Source organism: Lepeophtheirus salmonis, chromosome 4 (genome assembly GCF_016086655.4).
Source record: "Lepeophtheirus salmonis chromosome 4, UVic_Lsal_1.4, whole genome shotgun sequence".
NCBI classification, from domain to species: domain Eukaryota; kingdom Metazoa; phylum Arthropoda; class Copepoda; order Siphonostomatoida; family Caligidae; genus Lepeophtheirus; species Lepeophtheirus salmonis.
In genome coordinates, this window is record NC_052134.2 from 22694898 (window position 1) to 22714099 (window position 19202).

Sequence of the window (19202 nt, forward strand, 5' to 3'; positions counted from 1 at the left end):
ATATTCCATACTCGAGTACAAACTTATATTGGGTATTGATGTATTTCTGTAAAAATTTGGTAGGGATTTATAATATCTCCTAAAAAAAGCGTTTTAGCTTTCTCCAATCCCCCTCTAGATGAACTTGTGTGCATAGGAATGAAGGAAAATAATAGAAAACATTGAATTAGATAATTTAAAATGCAACAGCCAATGAGTGTGGATCAATTACGTTTAATTGCATTACTTCTTGGTTGAGTAAATATAAAAGTTAATATAAACAAATCTAGTGATGTGGCACAAGCTGAATTTTGCTCCTCTAACAAACACGTCAGTCAAATAATCAATCTTGTAAAAAAAATATTGGAAAACTGTCATTAAAATCCCCCCTTCCGTAATTTATGCTGAACAGATCAACTTAAAACTACCCTAACTTATTTCAATCGAGGTCATAAGCGTTTCTCAACAGTATACACATTTATATAATTAACACATCATTTAATTACTATTGTCATAACAAATATATTTTCAATAGCACTGGTGCATTTTAACGAATAATATTATAGAAAAATAATAGTTTTGAAACAGCTAACATTCATTTCCTAAAAGTCCGCATTGCATAACAGTCTACAGATCCGCACAGATAAATTTGGACCAAGTTTATGGCTGTCTAGAGCAACAACAGCTTAATCTAAAAGATTTTTTTTTATCTAGAGAGGTACTCTAGGGTGTATTTATAATTTTCCAAGAAAAAAAAAATCCACTTCATGAGGATGGAACAACAAAAAAGGCCAGCTATGATCGAACTCCATTGCGCAGGACACTCTGTCCCTAACTAGATCAGATACCAGATGTACTCAAAAAGCACCGTCTAAGCCATAATCATGAGCTACAAACACACCGGTACGTCCAGAAGGAGAGTAACAGAAAGAGGGCCCTCATGTTCCTGGCTGGGATAAGGAGGTCCTCTAAAGCTGACACAGGCAAATCCATGTCTATTCTTTCCAAAAACCGTTCTCTGCACCGCAGTACCATCTACAGGGCCATCAACGATAATTTAGGGTATAAGAGCTACGTCCTAAGTGTGAGACATCTGTTAAAAGATTCAATGAAGCTCAACAGAGAGGCTAGGTACAAGAAGCTCCTGTTTTTCTTTGAGGAACAATGGAGTACATTTGCGATTATTCTCAGTTGAGAAGAAGATAAATAGTCATAAATACAGATGGATATGTAAAGAAAAAGTACTTAAGCCCTGGATGGACAGAGTGGATGGAGGCAGAAGGTACACCTTATAGCAGGACTTCCCCCTCGTCCATAAGGCCAAGATTGTGCAAGAATGGCTGAAGGACAATGTACCTCATTGTTGGGACTCCAAGACCTTGGCCTCCAACTCTCCTGATCTTAATCCTTGTGATTATTATCAGAAGGGAAAGTTGGAGGGGGAGGCCTGTGCAACCTACCATAGCTCTGTAGAGCCCCTGAAATCCTCCATCAGATCCATGACCAGCTCCATAGACACTACGGAGATCTCAAAGTCAGTTAAGCTTTTAGGTCTCGTGTGGAGGCTATCCTTGAAGCAGGAGGAGGGAATATAGATTAAAAAATATTGTATAATAGTTATTCTCCAGAACGCATCATTATGGATCTTGGTGGCCTTAAACTTGGTCCAAATTAATCTCCAAGACGTAATGTAATTGCAGCTCCTGTAGTTCCAATGACCATATGCGGAGGGGGTATGGGGGGCCAGGGCATAAAAAATTGTGATTTTGATGGATTCAGTGCATTTGTGTATCAGGCCCTGGCCTCGGCATACGGCCAGAAGGAATAGTTGAAAGGGTTGACATCTGCAGAGTATATTGACCATATTTTTGTCGGGTAGAAGCGATTGTTGATCTCCATAAATAACTGTGTAACCCTTGTTGTGTGGCACACAATGCACCTTCTTGTTAAAACTGTCTCAATGGCAATAACGTCATTACTGCCCTTCTAGGCGTTGTAATTATTCTGCCTGTTTGCTTAATTATTTTGTCTCTTTGTGAGACCTTTTTTGATTGCTTGTGACAGTTAGTGAGATGATGGTAGGAATTATTAATGATCTTCGTGTGTTTTTTTATTTTTCTCTTTCATAAGTGTCCACATTTCAACAACGCACCCTGTAATCTTCTTTAAAAAATACTCAATTTTTGTTTTCTAAAAAATCAAAATTAGAAATTTTATTCAATTTATTTTTTTAAAGAAAGGAAATGGCCCAGCCCAGTAACCATAGTTACCGCTCCTAGTTAAACCGGACCTGCCTTTGTTATGCTAATGAATACTCCCCGTCCTTGTGGTAACATCATTCAAAAATTAATTATCCTTAAGTATGTATTAAGAATCAAATGAGTAGAAACCAACACGTGAAAAGTTTTTCCAAAGTGAAAATAACATAACACAAGGGAGAAGAATTTCTTAATGAGACTCTAAATAAAATAAATACTATGTGATTTCTATTTCAATATTAATTACTTTTTTTTTCCTTCCTTTTCCAGATCGCATATACCACACACAAAAACCAACAAATTAAATTGTTTCTTTTTTACAGTTTTACATCAGTAGTCAGAAAGATTAAAATTAATTGTTTTTTGTTTTTATTTAATATTATTGAAGTTAAATGAAACAAAATTTTCTATTTATTTAGACACACAGTTGGTCAACAACGGAAATGAATTACAAAATAATTAGTTTGAATCATATTTCATTATGTTTTAATTGCACGAATATTTATGTATTTTTATTGTAAAATAGGTGAGACCAATTTACTTTTTACTAATTTATAAATTTAGGCTCACTCATAGAATGTGTGATCTTGTAACTTCTTCTCAAAAAGGTTTGGAAATTATTTATATGGTATCCAGTCAGTTACGTCATTAATTTTGTTCAGCTATAGTGTTTTTTCCATGATGTCGAGATTTCAAAATAAACTCAGATTTATTTACTAGCGGTAGTCCCTGGAGTTAATTGACGTCGACTAACAGTCACACTCTGCTTTAATAATATGCAAGATATGTAGTGATGAAAATCGAGTGTATTTGGGTATGTTAAAAAAGAAGAATTAACATGGGAACGCAGACAATTTGAAGAATGTTTTGAATGAGAGCAACATGACGTTACATTAGATCGTCTATAAGCAGCTTTAATACGGGAGGAGGGGGAAAAGGTAGTCAGCAAGGGCATTGCCAAGCATTACTCCGACGTTGGAGAGAAAGAAGGGAACTGTCAAAAAGGCCAAAATGGAGACAGAGGAGTTACAGAAATAGTTCAGCCCAATTCCCTCAAGTCTACGAGGGCCCATGCAAGATAACTACACCGGACTGCCCAGAGAGTTATTTAAAATACGGATGGAATGATCCTTTTGAGGGTGTAGAGTCCACTTTTGACACCATCAATGAAATAAATGAGTAATTTAGTCTTTTTTTTTTTGACACTATTGGCCCCTTACAGTCTTGACACTAACCCACTCGACTTCACCTTTCTGTTGCATGTAGTTTTGTTGAAGTTCTATCGTTAAAAACATTAACAGTATTTGCTTGAAGTTTAAAATTCAAAGTGTTCAGATTTTGATGAACCACTCGGTAAGTCTCAAATCTTCCTTAAATATAGTAAGTCAAATTGCTACTATTTGTGCAAATATTGCATTTGCACAAAGTCTGGAACCAAATGAAGAACTTGGGAATGATTCAATCACTCAGGAATGACGAATCATTTGATAAACCATTTGTAAAAACCATATAGATGCCATAAATAGCAGCATAAGTTAAATATTTTCTCATACAAGTATATCCGCCTACTGCCTATTAATAACATATTTCAAAGCAAGAAGATTATATATATTCAATATTGTACCTTCTTCCTACTTACTACAGTAAAAGGCCCGCCCCCACCTTCTCCCAGTCTCCTCCAAAGTGTAAATATAAAATAATATAGAACATACTAAATAAGATATATATACATAATTAAAATATATGTATATTTTAGTATTTTAAGATTATGAAGATACATATATCAAGGAAACACAATGCGATACTTTTTTCAACACTTCATATCCTCTTGATATTTGATTTCCTTTAATTCAATGACATAATCTAATGTATGTATATGTAATATACCTTCTTTTGACGTAATAATCACATAGTAAAGAGACTACTACTCTATTTCCAAGCAGATAAAGGTTACAATGTCTCTAAATATCAAGATAACATAACTTCTAAGTAAAGGTTGAAATGTTTCTAAATATCAATATAACATAATTTGTTAATGGGACGTGTGATGTATATTAAAAGGTTGTAATAAAAGCAAAATTGTTGATAGCCAGAACCACAGAGATACCATGACAGAGGACCACATCCACAGCGGGCGCCAGGTCTTCCGCCGCCACCTGGAAGCCGTTATTGCCACTAAGGCTGCCTATATTAATGATATTATGCATTATGGTACATTAATCATTAAGGGAGCTCAGAAACACATCTATTTATAGTATTATTTTTTCTTTTTCAAATTCTCTTCTTAATTAATAAACTATTTTCTTGTTGAAGTTTAAAATTAAAAGTGCTCTGATTTGAATGGAACACTCTGTAACATATCATAAAGATTAATCCCCAATGGAGTAATTGCATGAGGAAGTGGAAACTGAATGATTTATTCGAATGGAAAAAAAGAAAATTATTGTATCAATATAAATATATAGTATACACATATAGAGATATGAATATGATACCAAGACGATAATAGAAACACATAAATGATGTTACCTTGGCCTCTTTGTTCATAGGTACTAGCTACATAATATGCACATAAATAAGGCCCGACTCCCCCCTGTACAACAAATTGACTTAGAATAATTTTCTGTATATTTATTTCAAGTTACATTAAAAGTCGTTTTTAAACTAGTGATGGCACAATTCAAAAAAATAAAATCCCAATGCCAATTCAGATGTGATTCAACAAAAATCCAAAAATTAAATTTGAAATAAAAAAAATCAAATATACAATTTGATATTAATTTGTTTCCAAAAATTCACAAAAAATTATTTGAAAAAAATTTCAAGAACACATGGCCATTCTCAAAAAAAAAAAAAAAAAAGTATTTTTATCAAAAACCCCTAAGCGTTCTCAAAAAAATAGTTTTTGGGATTTAAAAAAAATGCATTTCTAACAAAAAAAAAAAAATGGAAAATACTTCATTTTTTCTTTCTCTCCATAACTTAAAAAGAAATAAATAGTTAAAAATCACTAATAAGTAATAATACATAATCGCAAATTAAACATTATTTTCCCGATGCTGATATCAGAAACAACATAAGATAGTCAAATTATGATTAACCGTCTCATCACTACTTTAAACTCAATTTCTAGGAAGAGGAACTTATACGAATACGTTTATAACATAAGTCAAATCTGCTCCATATTTGACCTTGAGTAATAATTAAGGTTATTAAAGGTTATTTATCTAAAAAAAATTCCTCAAAAATAAAAATAATTGAGGGCTAATTATATATGCAGAGCATATTTATTTAAGAAGCATTGCATGAATGTAAGGCTCAATTAATGCCGGACTAGGAAGGGGAATTAAATTGGAAATATCCATTCTATAAATACATTTAAACACATAAATTACAAATTATTTCGGCTTAAATGCATGAATATCATGTAATAAATTAATTTAGTAAAAAAAAAAAAAAAAAGAAGGTAATAAAAGCCACATAAGGTTCATTTTCTTAAGGGATTTTTCTATATCCACGTAAAAAAAAACCCGGAGCTTTTATTAATATTGATACACCTTGAAATATTAGCGTCAAGTTCCATCTCCTAAATGGAGAGATCCGGCTGCTCTTTAAAGGCTTTGACTGAAGCTTCAGTAATCAATTTTCTATGATAACAACTCCTGCCGGATTCTTCAAGATCCTCATACTTATCCAGGTACTCCTTGAGTAAAGCTAAGACGGGCACCTGAAGTACCCGGGTACACTAAAGTGAAATTGTATTATCCGAAAAGATCCGATGTTTGAGACCCAAAACAGCTTGGGATACTCGAAATTTTACGGTATTTACAGCAAAGGATCCGAACTGACCCGCTTCCGAACAATGTGGATACGTCCCATCTTTATTCTTGACGAGGTAGACGGTTGTATTTGAGCGATATTTGGCCACAATCACTGTTTTTCGAGGCATTCCGGAGGTGATGTTTTGAATTTAACGTAAACAAAAAAAAAAAAACTCTGGCCACGCTTTAGAAGGGTAAAATAATCCAATTGTTGTAGTATATACAACGTTGAGGTATGAAGCTTTAAAAAATATTTCAAAACTTTTGCACTACCCGGTATACCGGGTTATTCATTGAAATGTGAGCATGAAGGTTGAGTGATTGAAAGTAACAATTAGTTACAAAACAAAAACAAACCTGAGCTCTGGAGCTTACGTGCAAGTCGAGAAAGTAACACTTGAACGTGATCGATGAATTTCTATTTTCGCACTCCTAACAGTTGGGTGTCTCCAAGACCACCGTCTACGCCGTCAGTAAGCCCGAAACGTTCGAGAGGAAGAAAGGTTCTATCAAAAAGTCCAAACTGGAGACGGAGGAGTTAAAGAAAACAGATCCGGCTCATCATCTCAAGTCCAAGTTGGTTTCACACCAGACTATCTAAGGGATATCAAAAATAGTGGTTGGAGAGAACCTTCTGAGGCTACATTTGACATCAATAATGAAAGAAACCTATCTCTCCTCCATTGCAAGACTCTTTTGAACTATCATTGGGTGCACACCGAGGGGAAGGTCTGTAGTGGCTGTCATCCAAATATAGATGTATTCAAAGCCACTGTCAGCCAACAGAGGGAGACAATCCACAGCGGGTGGCAGGCCTTCTGCTGCGCCTGGAAGCCTTGATTACCACTATAGGCGGTTACACTAATGATTAAGAGAGTTCAGACAGACATCTATTTATAGTATTAATTTTTGTTGAAGTTCTATTTCTAATTAATAAATTATATCTTATTGAAGCTCAAAATTATAATTGGTCAGATTATAATGGACCACTCGGTATGGTGGTATTGACGTAATTCAGGGAAAAAGTTGCTCTAATTCACATTTGACTCGACGCCTACAGTCAATCCTGACAGTGCCTAAATTTCAGTAGAAGAAGATGAAACTAGTGTGCAATTATTCAACTACCGTATCAAAGACGCCTCATGCTGAGCTTAAAGTGCCAACATACATTTTTTATAAATTAATATATTATTTTCCCTTGTTATTTGAGACCTTAACTACGACTTCAGTATTAATGACTGCAATTTTTTTTTTTTTTGCAATAACATATTGAATAAAGGAATGGAGGCGGAAGAGATTTTATTGCAAATTGTACAAAGGTATAATATTTCATTTACCTACGTCAAAAACTGAAAAGATCTAAACAAATACTATCATTAAGATTGTTTTTTGTTTTTTTGCATCTAACAGGAGGAAACCAGATTTAAGGTAAGTTCATATTCTAGTAATGGATTTCAACAGATTAATATATGAATATATCTTTGTTGTTACAGAATATAACATTTGGGAATCCAGATAATATTTGAGAAAAATAAAAAATAAAAACTATTCAGATCTTTAAGTATTCATTTAAAATTCGACAATTTTTGACAAAATGTTTTGAGTATATGTATATTTAGGGTGGATCTTATCTAGTGCTACACATTTTATTAGTTTCAGTTCGGAATGACGTTGATGGAAAATTAAGGAGGAAGACAACAAGACATTATTTCTGAACAAAGCAAGCTCAGACAGTTGCTAGGATCAAAAAAGATTCTAAATTCGGGGAAATTTTTGCTCTATTAAGATGTAAAAATTTTTCACCCTTGATGCCACTGTGAATTAGCGGAACTGCTGCTACATCACAACCGAATATCCAGACCAATATTAAAGGTCAAAGGTTAGGGGACGGGAAATGACTTCGTACAGGTATTTTTCCGACAGTCTGCGGTGGGGTTTTCTTTATATAAAAAAACTTATAAGTCAAATTTCATTTATAACTACAATAGGCACTCGTTATTTCACAATAAATGTTACTACAATGTCAAACTATTCAGAATTTAGTGTAAAAAATACAAACTCAATTCTTGTTCAATCTCTCTTCTAAGTCAATCATCATTAAGGAATTTGTAACAAATTATGTTAGAATAAATTCTACCCAATAAAAAGAGGGATTACTATTAGCCATTGAACAAATCGATTCCTGACCAAAATTATGGTCGAGTACCAAGTATAAAATATGAGAGTTAAATGTAGCTCTCAATTCAATTATACATGATTCTTCAGTTGAGTTATACAGTGGCTGTATGATTCGTTCTGAAACCAATCAAATTAATTATTCTCGTTGAATTTCCACCTTTTATTTATTTTTAATTCACACAAAACTCGTTGATATATCGGATAATGGCATATATGATATCAAGGTAAAATTAAATATGGAAACAAACTGTTATCGAGAAAAAAAAAACACCGTTTAAAAAAAAAAAATATTGATGGTATATAATTATTAAAATATCGAGAATGCATAATTAATTTATGTACAGTTATTAAAAAAAGTGTATTTATAATATTTAACATTTGCATCTTAAGCATCATATTTGTATAGTAGAAGACGAATAAATTAAAGATTATTGGACGAGTAAATTTCGTTCCAAACGTGAAAAAAAAAAAAATATATTTATAAGTCGTGGGTAGTTTAAACAATAGTTAATAATATAAATTAGGGGTCGTACAAAAAATGTGAAAAGATGGAACAGAAGCACCAAAACCAACTGAAAAGTCTGTGTTATAGGGGAGCGGGATTTCATAGTTATGAAGTCATAGATTGATGAACCATTAATCACGTAATTTTTAATTGTTGTATTTCAAAAAGTGAGGAAACAATGATCCCTTGTTTCGTCGTCTATACAGAGTTGACGACATGTTTGTAATGAAAAAGCTAGGTTTAGAAATCAGAAAAAAGATGTTGCGTGAGCTCTTTTTTACGAACACTATTTAACAGGTTGTTGTTGTGTTAACTTCTCTCTCTAAAGTATGCGCATTCTTGCCTAAAATTATTTTTTAAATGCATAATTAAATAAATATATGAATTACTATATATAATTGGGACATTTCTTCTAAACTAATGCTGTTTTAAATGTATAAGATTCTCCTATTTATACCAATAATTCAATTTTTTCCACCCAAATCATATAACTGACAGGTGATATTAACAATGTTCCTACCTCAGTAGTACCATTCGTCTCACGCCGACGAACAGACAAACTTGCTTTAATAATATCGAAGATAGCAACCCCTATTATACAGAAAAACTTTGTTTTATTAATATACATGTACACGCTCTAGCACACTTTGAAAACTCCTAGCTAAACCAAGAATAGGAATAAGGAATATTGAGAATATTTATATATTTTTAAATTCAAATAAATATTAATAGTTTATTTTGTACCATAAATAATGAGTTTAAAATCCTTCATGGTAATAATATATATCTACGGGAATTTTGCACTACTAAGAAGCTATAAAAATTAATTAAATGGCAACAACATATGTTTTTAATTGTTTTCAAGCGTATTATTCCACATGGATTTCAAAAACTTTTTAGTAGATCAGGTATTGTAATAACTACAACTTTGAAGACAAATTAATATTGTAAATATTAAAAAATTACTCAACTTTCTCTACCGAATTGACTTATTTGAATGGGAATACAAACTACATATAAAAACATTAACTTTCACAGATTATATAGAAATATTGGCGATACCTGCAAGATATGCATTCCCATATGTGTAGGTACTATTGAAAGAAGTAATTTCATTCTCAAATGTAGTTTGCCAACGTGGATATTAGTGATGGTAATCAAATACTGTTTTAGTACTACCTTTAACTAATTTGGTCCAACTTCGAATTGAAAAAGCCCCACGTCTTTTGAGGGGGCCCTTCTTTTTTTTTAAAGGACATTTCGGCCTAAGAAAGTTAACTAAAGATACAACCGGAAAAACTATTATATCAAAGAAAGAGTCTCAATATTAGGGAATATATTATTTACAATCTGACATGACAGATTCTTTTTTAAGTATCATCAGAAGACAAAATAATAAGAACAATGGTTAAGGCTGACCCCTTACCGTTTTTCATATACTAAAATCCATCTACCTTCGATCCAATCTGATCAGTGGTAGAAAGGCACGACATTCGGGAGGAGGACATATGTAAATTGTTTCGCCTATACGCTAAATATTTAGACAATTTTGTAGTAAATACGGTCAACTCCAGGTATAACAAAACAAATTTCTTAAAGTCAAGGTCCTCTATGATACTGATTTTTTTACATCATAAAATACATTTCGCATAGATGAAACACGGAGTAAAAAATTCGCAAAAAGTCAGCTTCCTTTCTTGGCTATCAACTTCATAGGAATTCAGTAGAATAAAGAATTCCCAAGAGGTTTTATACTTGTTATAGGTAGAGATCGTGAGCTGGCCACCAACTTTTTTGTTCTATATGTTGATTTTTAATCAATACGGGTAAATATATATATATATATAAACTTTTGCTGAAAGATGTGCAAAAAATCATGTATGATCTATCAAAAACAGGATCTAATCAAATACGGGTAGCCTCGAAATGGGGAGTTCCAAAATAACATATTTACATAAATATGTTTGTATCTTTTTTTGGGTGCATTTTATTTATCTTAAAGGCAAGGGCGCATGAGGGCACGCAAAAATAAAAGTATTTGTTTATATTCATATCCTCTGTTTTTTTTATTGTTCAAGTTAACGTAATTTTATATAATTTATTAAGTTTCTGGATATTTTAAGATATTCGGTGCTCCAAATATTATTCAAAAGAACGATAATTTAAAATAATAGATATTATTAATATAGAGAAGTCAGAAATTCATTATCATTTCGTATCCTATATGTCCATAATTTAAACCTACTATTATGAATCTAATTAACTGAAGGAACTCCAAATCCAAGTTGACAAATGTATATTGATGCACTAAAAGGGTCCAAACATATTTGTTTTAAATATTTTGTAAACGTTTTAAAAGCTTTCCTAAATAAGGGCACTTTTAAAAAAATACCGATTTCCCTAATTAATAGAAAATTTCACCTCCTAGAAAGTTACACAAAACTCGAATTAATAAAATGGTCAAACAGATGATATAATAATAATAATAAAAAAAAGAGTATAATTGATGAGCTTTAAGGAATAATTAAAATAAAAAAGTTGGATAATTATAATGAAAAAGAAACGGTAACTGATCTTATCACCTCCTCATCAACCGAAAGATGTTGAGAAAGTTTTTTTTTTTTTTTCATTTATCTCAAAATAAAAGCTAAAAATACCTATAAGGAAAATGAATCTCATTTGATTCTGCCTATGTGCTCTAAATACAACAAATTACGTGGATACCTATTACAGGGTGAAACGATAAAATTGTCAACCTAAAAAACACATCAATACAGCTTTATTTTTAAACTTTTATTGAAAAAATCAATTCATGTTCATTGATTATGTAGAAGTGCTGACATCTATTCAATATTTTTTTGACTTCAGCCTCAATCACCGCCTTGGATATAGGTTGGAAACAGGGATCATGTCTATCCAAAAGGGTGGGTGACAGCTCAGCGAATACACAGCTGATAGAAGCGATCATGCTGGCTTTGTTGTTGTGGAGGTAATGTTGGTGATGTTTTGGGCTTATACCCCCTGAAGTAGTCCAACAGATTCAGGAGGGGGAGGGGAACTGAGAGAAGGTTAAAAACTCGTAGCACTTCTTCTGAAGCGAGGCTTGGGACTCTTTGGACTTGAGGGCCGATGCAGAGTTTTGCCAGCTACCAACTGATTGCTCCAGGAGATCACCATACTTCGCAGCACGTTCAGGTACACTTTGGTGTTGATTCCCAATCCAATTTTGAAGATGTGAGGTGGTATGATGTGGTCCTCACTTGAAATCACACAAAAGACCTTAAACGTTTCCAGATACTTTATTTTCATCACTCTGAGCTGTGCACTCAAGTGTTGAATCGTACGGATTTGCATTTGGAGGGTCCTGTTGCCATAACTTGAATCGGTTGAGAGTATGATTTGAACAATGGCATATCTCTGATCACGCTCGTTGAATATTATGTCACTTTCAGAAATGATAGCGGGCTCTTATCACTCTTAGGAGTCCTACACAACTGGCCAACTAGTACTTGGTCTGATACAAAAAAAAAAAAAAAAAAACAGGTTTCATCAAACGAGACAGGAATTATGTCGTCTTTTGTATGGCGACAATTTGATCGTTCCCCCCTGTACTAGTTATGTACAGATGAATTGGGAAAATCTTTAATAATGAAATTCACTTTTCTTGATAACCTCATGAACACGGCACGGGAAGGTTTGGCAAGCGCGGGCAACTTGGTGCGTATCCAGCATTGCCATTTTAATGGTTTTACATTTTTAATTTACATTCGTTAGATGATACAGTATTCCCAAGGAAAAAATTACAACTTTCAACAAGACAGTGCACCTGTCCGCAAGGCCAAAAAGTGTAGGATGTCTTGGCCACAAAATATCGTCGTTTTAGGAGCCCGTTTTTTTGTTTTTTTTTTTTGGCCTGCAAAAATCTCTGACCTGAACCCATGCAATTTATATCTCATGGGGAGGGTCGAGCATGAGGCCTTTGCCAAGTATCATCCTCTGTGGAGGCCCTCAAGAAATCCATTACCTGTACAATGCCATCAAAGTAAGAGTTTCATAAGACAGTTTCCGTCGTCTAAAATTAAAAATTAGTAAAATAGGGGATCTTATTTTGCATAAATAAACAATGAAAGGATATTTGATAATAATATATTAGACACTTGGTATCAAAAACCGAGATTTGATCAGTAAAAATGAAGGTAAATATCAAAATAATTGCGCGTTATACGCGGTATAAAAAGGGAATGTTTATTTATTGGATGCATGCTTGGTAGTAAAATACTCATACCATAGGGCAATTTAGAGACAAGTTGTTTTAATATTGTTGAAAAATACATGTTGCGTCTATAATAATTAATGAGATAAAAATCCTGTAACTTGATTCAAATCCATAATTTAAAAGAAATAACATCAAAATTTGATTTGACAGATTTTCAAATCAAAACACGTCCATGAAGGACCTTTTTTTCGGACGTTTGATGCTTATTTTCTTGCTTAGAGGAATAAAGTGCAAAATAAAAAATATTCTGGGATACCAAATTCTAAACTTTTTACATTTTAATACAGTCTAACATACACATATATAGAAAAAATATTAAATAACCTAGGTATTTCATTTTTGAATGACCTTACCTAACGGTGGTCGGACGTTTTAATACACAACAATAATTATATGATAGCTTTAGGTGATTTGTTCTAGAGGAGTTGCAATGAGTCCTCGTGGCAAAGAGAAACAAAGTGATATGGAAAAGGAAAAATACAAGACATTCATTCTATAATTACTCAAGTAATTCTTACCTGAAAAATAAAATAGTGTAATAAATATTTTTTAAGGAATTTTGGAAGTAGAAAGTTATACTGCTGCTATGGAACGGTCTATTTATAAAACTTCCAACTGTATAAAAATATAGTATAATTGACTTTAAAACAGTTCAATAATATACATATAACCCATGTTTATGATAATTAACTTTTTTTTAAAAGGTTTTTTAAATTTTCTTTTAGTGGATTAAGTTTGTTATGCAAACACTAGCGCTAAGACACTATCTTAAAGATAGTCAATGCATAATTAAAATGATTTCATTTATATTTAGCTTGGTTATGTTAAAACTCTAAACTAAAACGATTTACTATAAACCTTAATTATATAATGGGTAAACTTCTACAGTAAAACGTCCTTGTAAACAACATTTTTTGTTGTGTCTATTCATTTGTTGTAAATATAATCAAATCTGACACATAATTGAAAATGTGAAAACACTGATTTTGGTAAATGTAAAGCAAACTTTTCAAATTTTTGACCTTGTGATTTATTTATTGTCATACATGTAAATCCGGAGTGTTTTTTAGAAACCAGTTTATACTTGGAGGCAAGGGTCTTGACTAATTATAAACAAAACTCCAGCAAAATCTAAATAGCAAAAGTGAAACAACAGCCGATAATATCGAGAGACGTAAAGTAGCAATTTTGGAACTTTCCACGCGGTGAAAAACTCCCACTGAAATTGCCAAGGTTCATAACTGCAGCCGATCCACCGCTACAGCGTCGTAGCCAAAGGGACTCCTGAGGCGACCACAAGATCTAAGTCAAGGCCCCGACGGTCGGACGAAATGGTTGCTACCCTGAAAAAGTCTGCCGATGACAAGAGAGGCAAGCTCACTCAGCGGCCTCTCTAGGCAGTTCAACGTCAGTAAAAGGACCATGGACCGGCTAGTTGAGAAAGATCTTGGCCTTAAGGTCTACAAGAGAACCCCTCGTGAAGCCCTCAAGCCAGTAGACAAGGAAAAACGCCTCGCAAGGTCGAAGATTCTTCTCAACAAGTTTAAGAAAAAGCCAGCCGATGTCGTCGTTTTGTTCAGTGATGAGACGCCCTCCAGCCTAGGGGAGATGGTAGCCAACGATACCGGATTTTATCTGGCGGAGTCTCTCGGTGCTAGGAATGATGACGTGGTGCATGGGGGTAAGGAACGGCACTTCGCCAACCTCCAGGTCCTGCCTGTTGTTGCTATTAATTCGAAATGGAAGAAATAAAAAGCTGCTTATTAAAAGGAATTTAGATAACTACCTAAAATTTTAATAGGAAGTTAAATATCATCGAAATATATATCTATAGGATTAAATCATGCAAAGATAATCATGTCAACATATTTTCAAAATAAATAAACGTAGTTACACAGAATAATATTCAACAAAAATGTTAGTAAGAAACGTCAAGGATGATATTATTAAAAAAAAAAACTCGACAAGAATTGATTGAGTAATAATAATTATCATTATGAACCAAGGTTAAGTTAGTTTGATATAAATAATTTATACTAAGGGCTAGAGTTGCAAATAACGAAGACTAAGTAACTAAAATATTTCTGAAATTCCTTCTAAAAATACATTTAAAATCGTCGCTATTTGTAGTTAAATCTATCATTACAATTAAGTACTTTTTTTTTAGTAATTTGATACTTTAAGGAACATTTTCATATTTACTTTAAAGACCATTATTTGAATCTCAATAGCATGTTATCATTTACCGAGTGGTCCATTAAAATCTTAACACTTTGAATTTTAAACTTGCACAAGATATAATTTATTAAATAACAACAGAATTTCAACAAAATAATATTATAAATATGTGGCAGATCTCTCATTCATAAATGTAGCCGACCTTAACGGCAATGATGGCTTCCAGGCGGCGGTAGAAAGCATGGCACCCACTGCAAATGTAGTCTTCTATCATGGATTCCCAGTCCTGGCTGACAATTGCTTTGAGAGCCTCGGTGTTAGTGTTTGGATGACAAACAAGGCAAGTGTAGTAGAGGATGTTGGCCTCAGGGCTGTAGGGGGACCAAAAGTGTCAGAAAAGATTTCAATTCAACAGCAAAGACTCGTTCAATAGAGTCTTCAAACGAAGGAGATGGGTTTCTTTAATTACTGGTGTTAAAAGTGGTCTCTCCACCCACACAAGGTTCATACCACTCACTTTTAGATAACTCTCTTTAAAGTCTGATGTGAAACCTCAAAATCTCTTACATGGACCCTCATGGACTTGAGGGGTTTGGTCTGGGCTTTTTTTTCTTTAACTCATCCGAGTCCAGTTTACCCTTTTTGATAGATCCCTTCTATCAAGTCCAACATTTTGGACTTGCTGACGGCGTAGACGGTGGTCCTGGAGACACCCAATTGCTTAGAGTGCGCGAATGGAAATTCGTCAATTACGTTCAAGTGGCATCTTCTCGATTTCTACGTGAGCTAATTTGTTATCATGTTTTAAATTATCCCTTATATATCATATAGGCAAAGACTTACAGAGTGATGATCCCCGTCATTTTTAACTACAAGGTTTCATTACACAACCAACCGACAGCTGAAACAAAAACCATCGGCATCTCCCATTGGATTGGGTCCAACATCAGGAAGGATGAGGGATCTCCCTCCCATACAGCCAAGAAGAACCAAAACTGACTTTTGGCCAGCATCGATGTGGTCCTCTTCCACTATTTACCTCAACACCCTAGAATTCGCAGTTTGGGTGTATTGGAAAATGAGCGTCTCTCGCATCTCTCATTCAAATTGGGATTCCTCCAAGCTGCCATCATCACAGTGTTGTTCGTTATCGATACAGCCTTCATCGTCAAGTGCTGTTAATCTGTTTGCTGGCATGTCGAGGCATTTATGGCTAGTCTAGGACATATTCAATAAAAAATATAGCCAATGATAATATTTAAATATATCATAAACCGGTTTGAGTTGTCCTTACCTGATTCCATAAGTCAGGATTTTCGTAATTGAGTCATGGTGTTGTAAGGTTTGGGTCCCCACTCAGTAATCTCTGGCGGAAAACTTTATTTGTAGAATACTAAATATGTAGTACTCCCGTGCATTTTTGCATGAAGAGTCTTTGTTTAAGATTCCCTCCCCCCTCATTTTACGGTTTGTTGATTGTAGACAGAGATGTCAAACATCTTGCAAAAAACAAAAACAAGTGAATAAAGAATGAAGCATTTCTAGTTTCATTTTTCCCATTAATCTGGGTTCAAAATTACATATAACTTTTTCATCAGGGGTAACATAGTTTTCATAGAGGTAATTTGAAGCTTAGAAATTCGATATTTCTAATAAAAAAGAAAACTATTATTGGTTGGAAACATAGTCTCAATACCAAAGCAAGAAATCAATTATTTCCATGGAGTTTTGGATAACTGTGGATCTCTCTATTCTTTTTCCTTATCAATGTTCTGAACGCTTATTTATTTAACATGAATCAAATGCACACTTAATCCCTACTGGATAATGATGTAAATCAGTGGTTTTTAAACTGTGGTACACATGTACCACTGGTAGTACACGAATTCTCCTAGTGGTGTGTGGAGGAAACGTCATAAACAGCTTAAGCCTCCGTTATAGCACATAATCAGTTTATTCATAATGGCGCGTCTCCAAGATCTTGATATTTTCTCAAGTGGTAATCAAAGTAAAAAGTTTGAGAGCCACTGACGTAAGTAGATAATTGTCTAATTAAAGTTAGTTCTCCTATTTTTTGTCAATTTATCATTTATATAACAGTTTGAAAGATGTTTGATTCAGAGAGCCCGTGAAAATAAGAGTAAGGTAAGATAGCCAAAAAAGGCTGAAATAGGTAGACCTTCTATGAGTGGAAAACGCATCAAAAGTAAAGTGTTAAATATAAGAAGTACTCATCTAAAAGTTATTGAATCAAGAAGAACCCTTTAACCACTCTGCTTTTGTGGTAATATTAAGCATTAAAATCTGGATTAATTATTTCTCTGCACTTAAAACTTGATTAAACATACATTTCAAATAAACATAAAAAGAGGTTAATTCGCCAGAGGGAAAAACCTTAATAAAATCAGCTTCTGGGAAACCAAATCAAAAAAACATATTAGTGATCATAAACAAAGAAAGAGTATCATAGTAAGGGGACACAAAACTTGCAGAAGCATGACTAAATTACAAAAAAGGATTTTCATGGAATCAAGAAAAGACAACTCAAAACAAACTTTTAACAGGGTCATTACAAGAAAAAATCAATCACATTTATTACATAATTTAATATTAGTTAAAAATTCATAAATCCAAAACTTCAGCCTTTTCTGTCCTCCGGTTCAGGATTTAGAGGTTTCTGAAGTTTTGGCCTTAACAGTACATACTTAATCTTTAAATCACTGTATTTTGAACGTTTTTTTAAGATATCAATCTACTATTAAAATCTTATAATAAAAAAATGTCCGAGAGCTTGTTTTGTTCCGTAACTAATTGATTATGTGTTATTAAATCGAAATGTGAAATGAATTCAGCCTTCATTTATTATTGAATTAGTAAGTGTTCAGATTTCAATGGACCTCCCGGTAATTATTAGGTAATTTCGTTCTTTAGGATATGAATTTGCATAAGATGCTCTGAACTTCTGCTGTAATACAATGAATTTCCGTTTGAAATCCGGAATTATGTACCAGTCCATTATATTTTTTTTATGAATTCTAGACCAGTTCTGGAAACAAGATTGATCTTATATTGATTTACCGTATTTGACTTAATAAAACATCTATATTTGTACGACACGACATTATATTCAGAGTATGATATTACAAAAAGCTAACAATTCCATTTGTATTTTTTTCATGTAATGTACAAAATAACACCACAATACGACCCTTTATTTGGCTTCATAATATACCTACATCAACATAGCTTGATCATGTAATAATAAATTATTCCATTTTGCCAACATTATGCAAGCTATAATTAGATAACGTTTACGTCATTTGATGAACATGTTTTAAAATAAGTACGTTTCTATGGTTGATTCAAAAAGAAACGAGACTCTTCAGTCAGAAGAAAATAATGATGTCAATCTAAAAAAACCATAACAAAAATGAATTCTGCACTATAAAAAAATGTCAATGCCACTTAAAAACACAATATGATAACATATTTTTTTCAAGCGTACTTCATGGTTTTTTTTGCATGTATCGAGTCTTATAACAAGTCGAGTCACGAGTCGTGTCTATTTAATGAGACTTGAGTGCAATTCGCGAGCTCAAGTCGTGAGTTCAAGTCCTTCAAAGCTCTGATTATGTCATCACCAACATTTAAATATGAGACTTGAATAATTTTTAGGTACATATTCTACCCAAAATAGTGTCGAACTACTCAATCTTAAGGACGTGTCCAAATCATTGTACCAGTGTGTCGCGCATTATTCATCTCCCCTAAAATAGAACGAAATTGCTTGAACCACTGTTGCGCAACACAAATCGAAAAAGTATTGGCCCCGTATAAATTGCAAATTTTCTTCGTCGTTTTGGACGCATTTTTCTCTTTCAGGTCGTAAAAATGTAAAATAGGGTGAATTTCTTCCTTTGATACACTCATACTCGACAAACGATAATTCACGACTGAACAAGCAAGTGCAATACGTTCCACACCATTATAACACCTCATCGTATGAT

General features: G+C 33.3%; 1 protein-coding gene across 4 annotated transcripts in view; it reads right to left on the reverse strand.

Moving 5' to 3' along the window:
• sigmar (Tumor necrosis factor alpha-induced protein 8-like protein sigmar) overlaps nucleotides 1–19202 on the reverse strand; it is a 59550-nt gene that overhangs the window by 18608 nt on the left and 21740 nt on the right. Inside the window, exon 1 of one of the 4 annotated variants that reach the window (XM_040709747.2) lies at nucleotides 13371–13530. The exons of the other annotated variants lie outside the window; for them this stretch is intronic. The gene's annotated coding sequence lies outside the window, so the exon portion shown is untranslated. Of the gene's footprint in view, nucleotides 1–13370; nucleotides 13531–19202 lie in introns of those variants that run through there. 4 annotated transcript variants of the gene reach the window in all.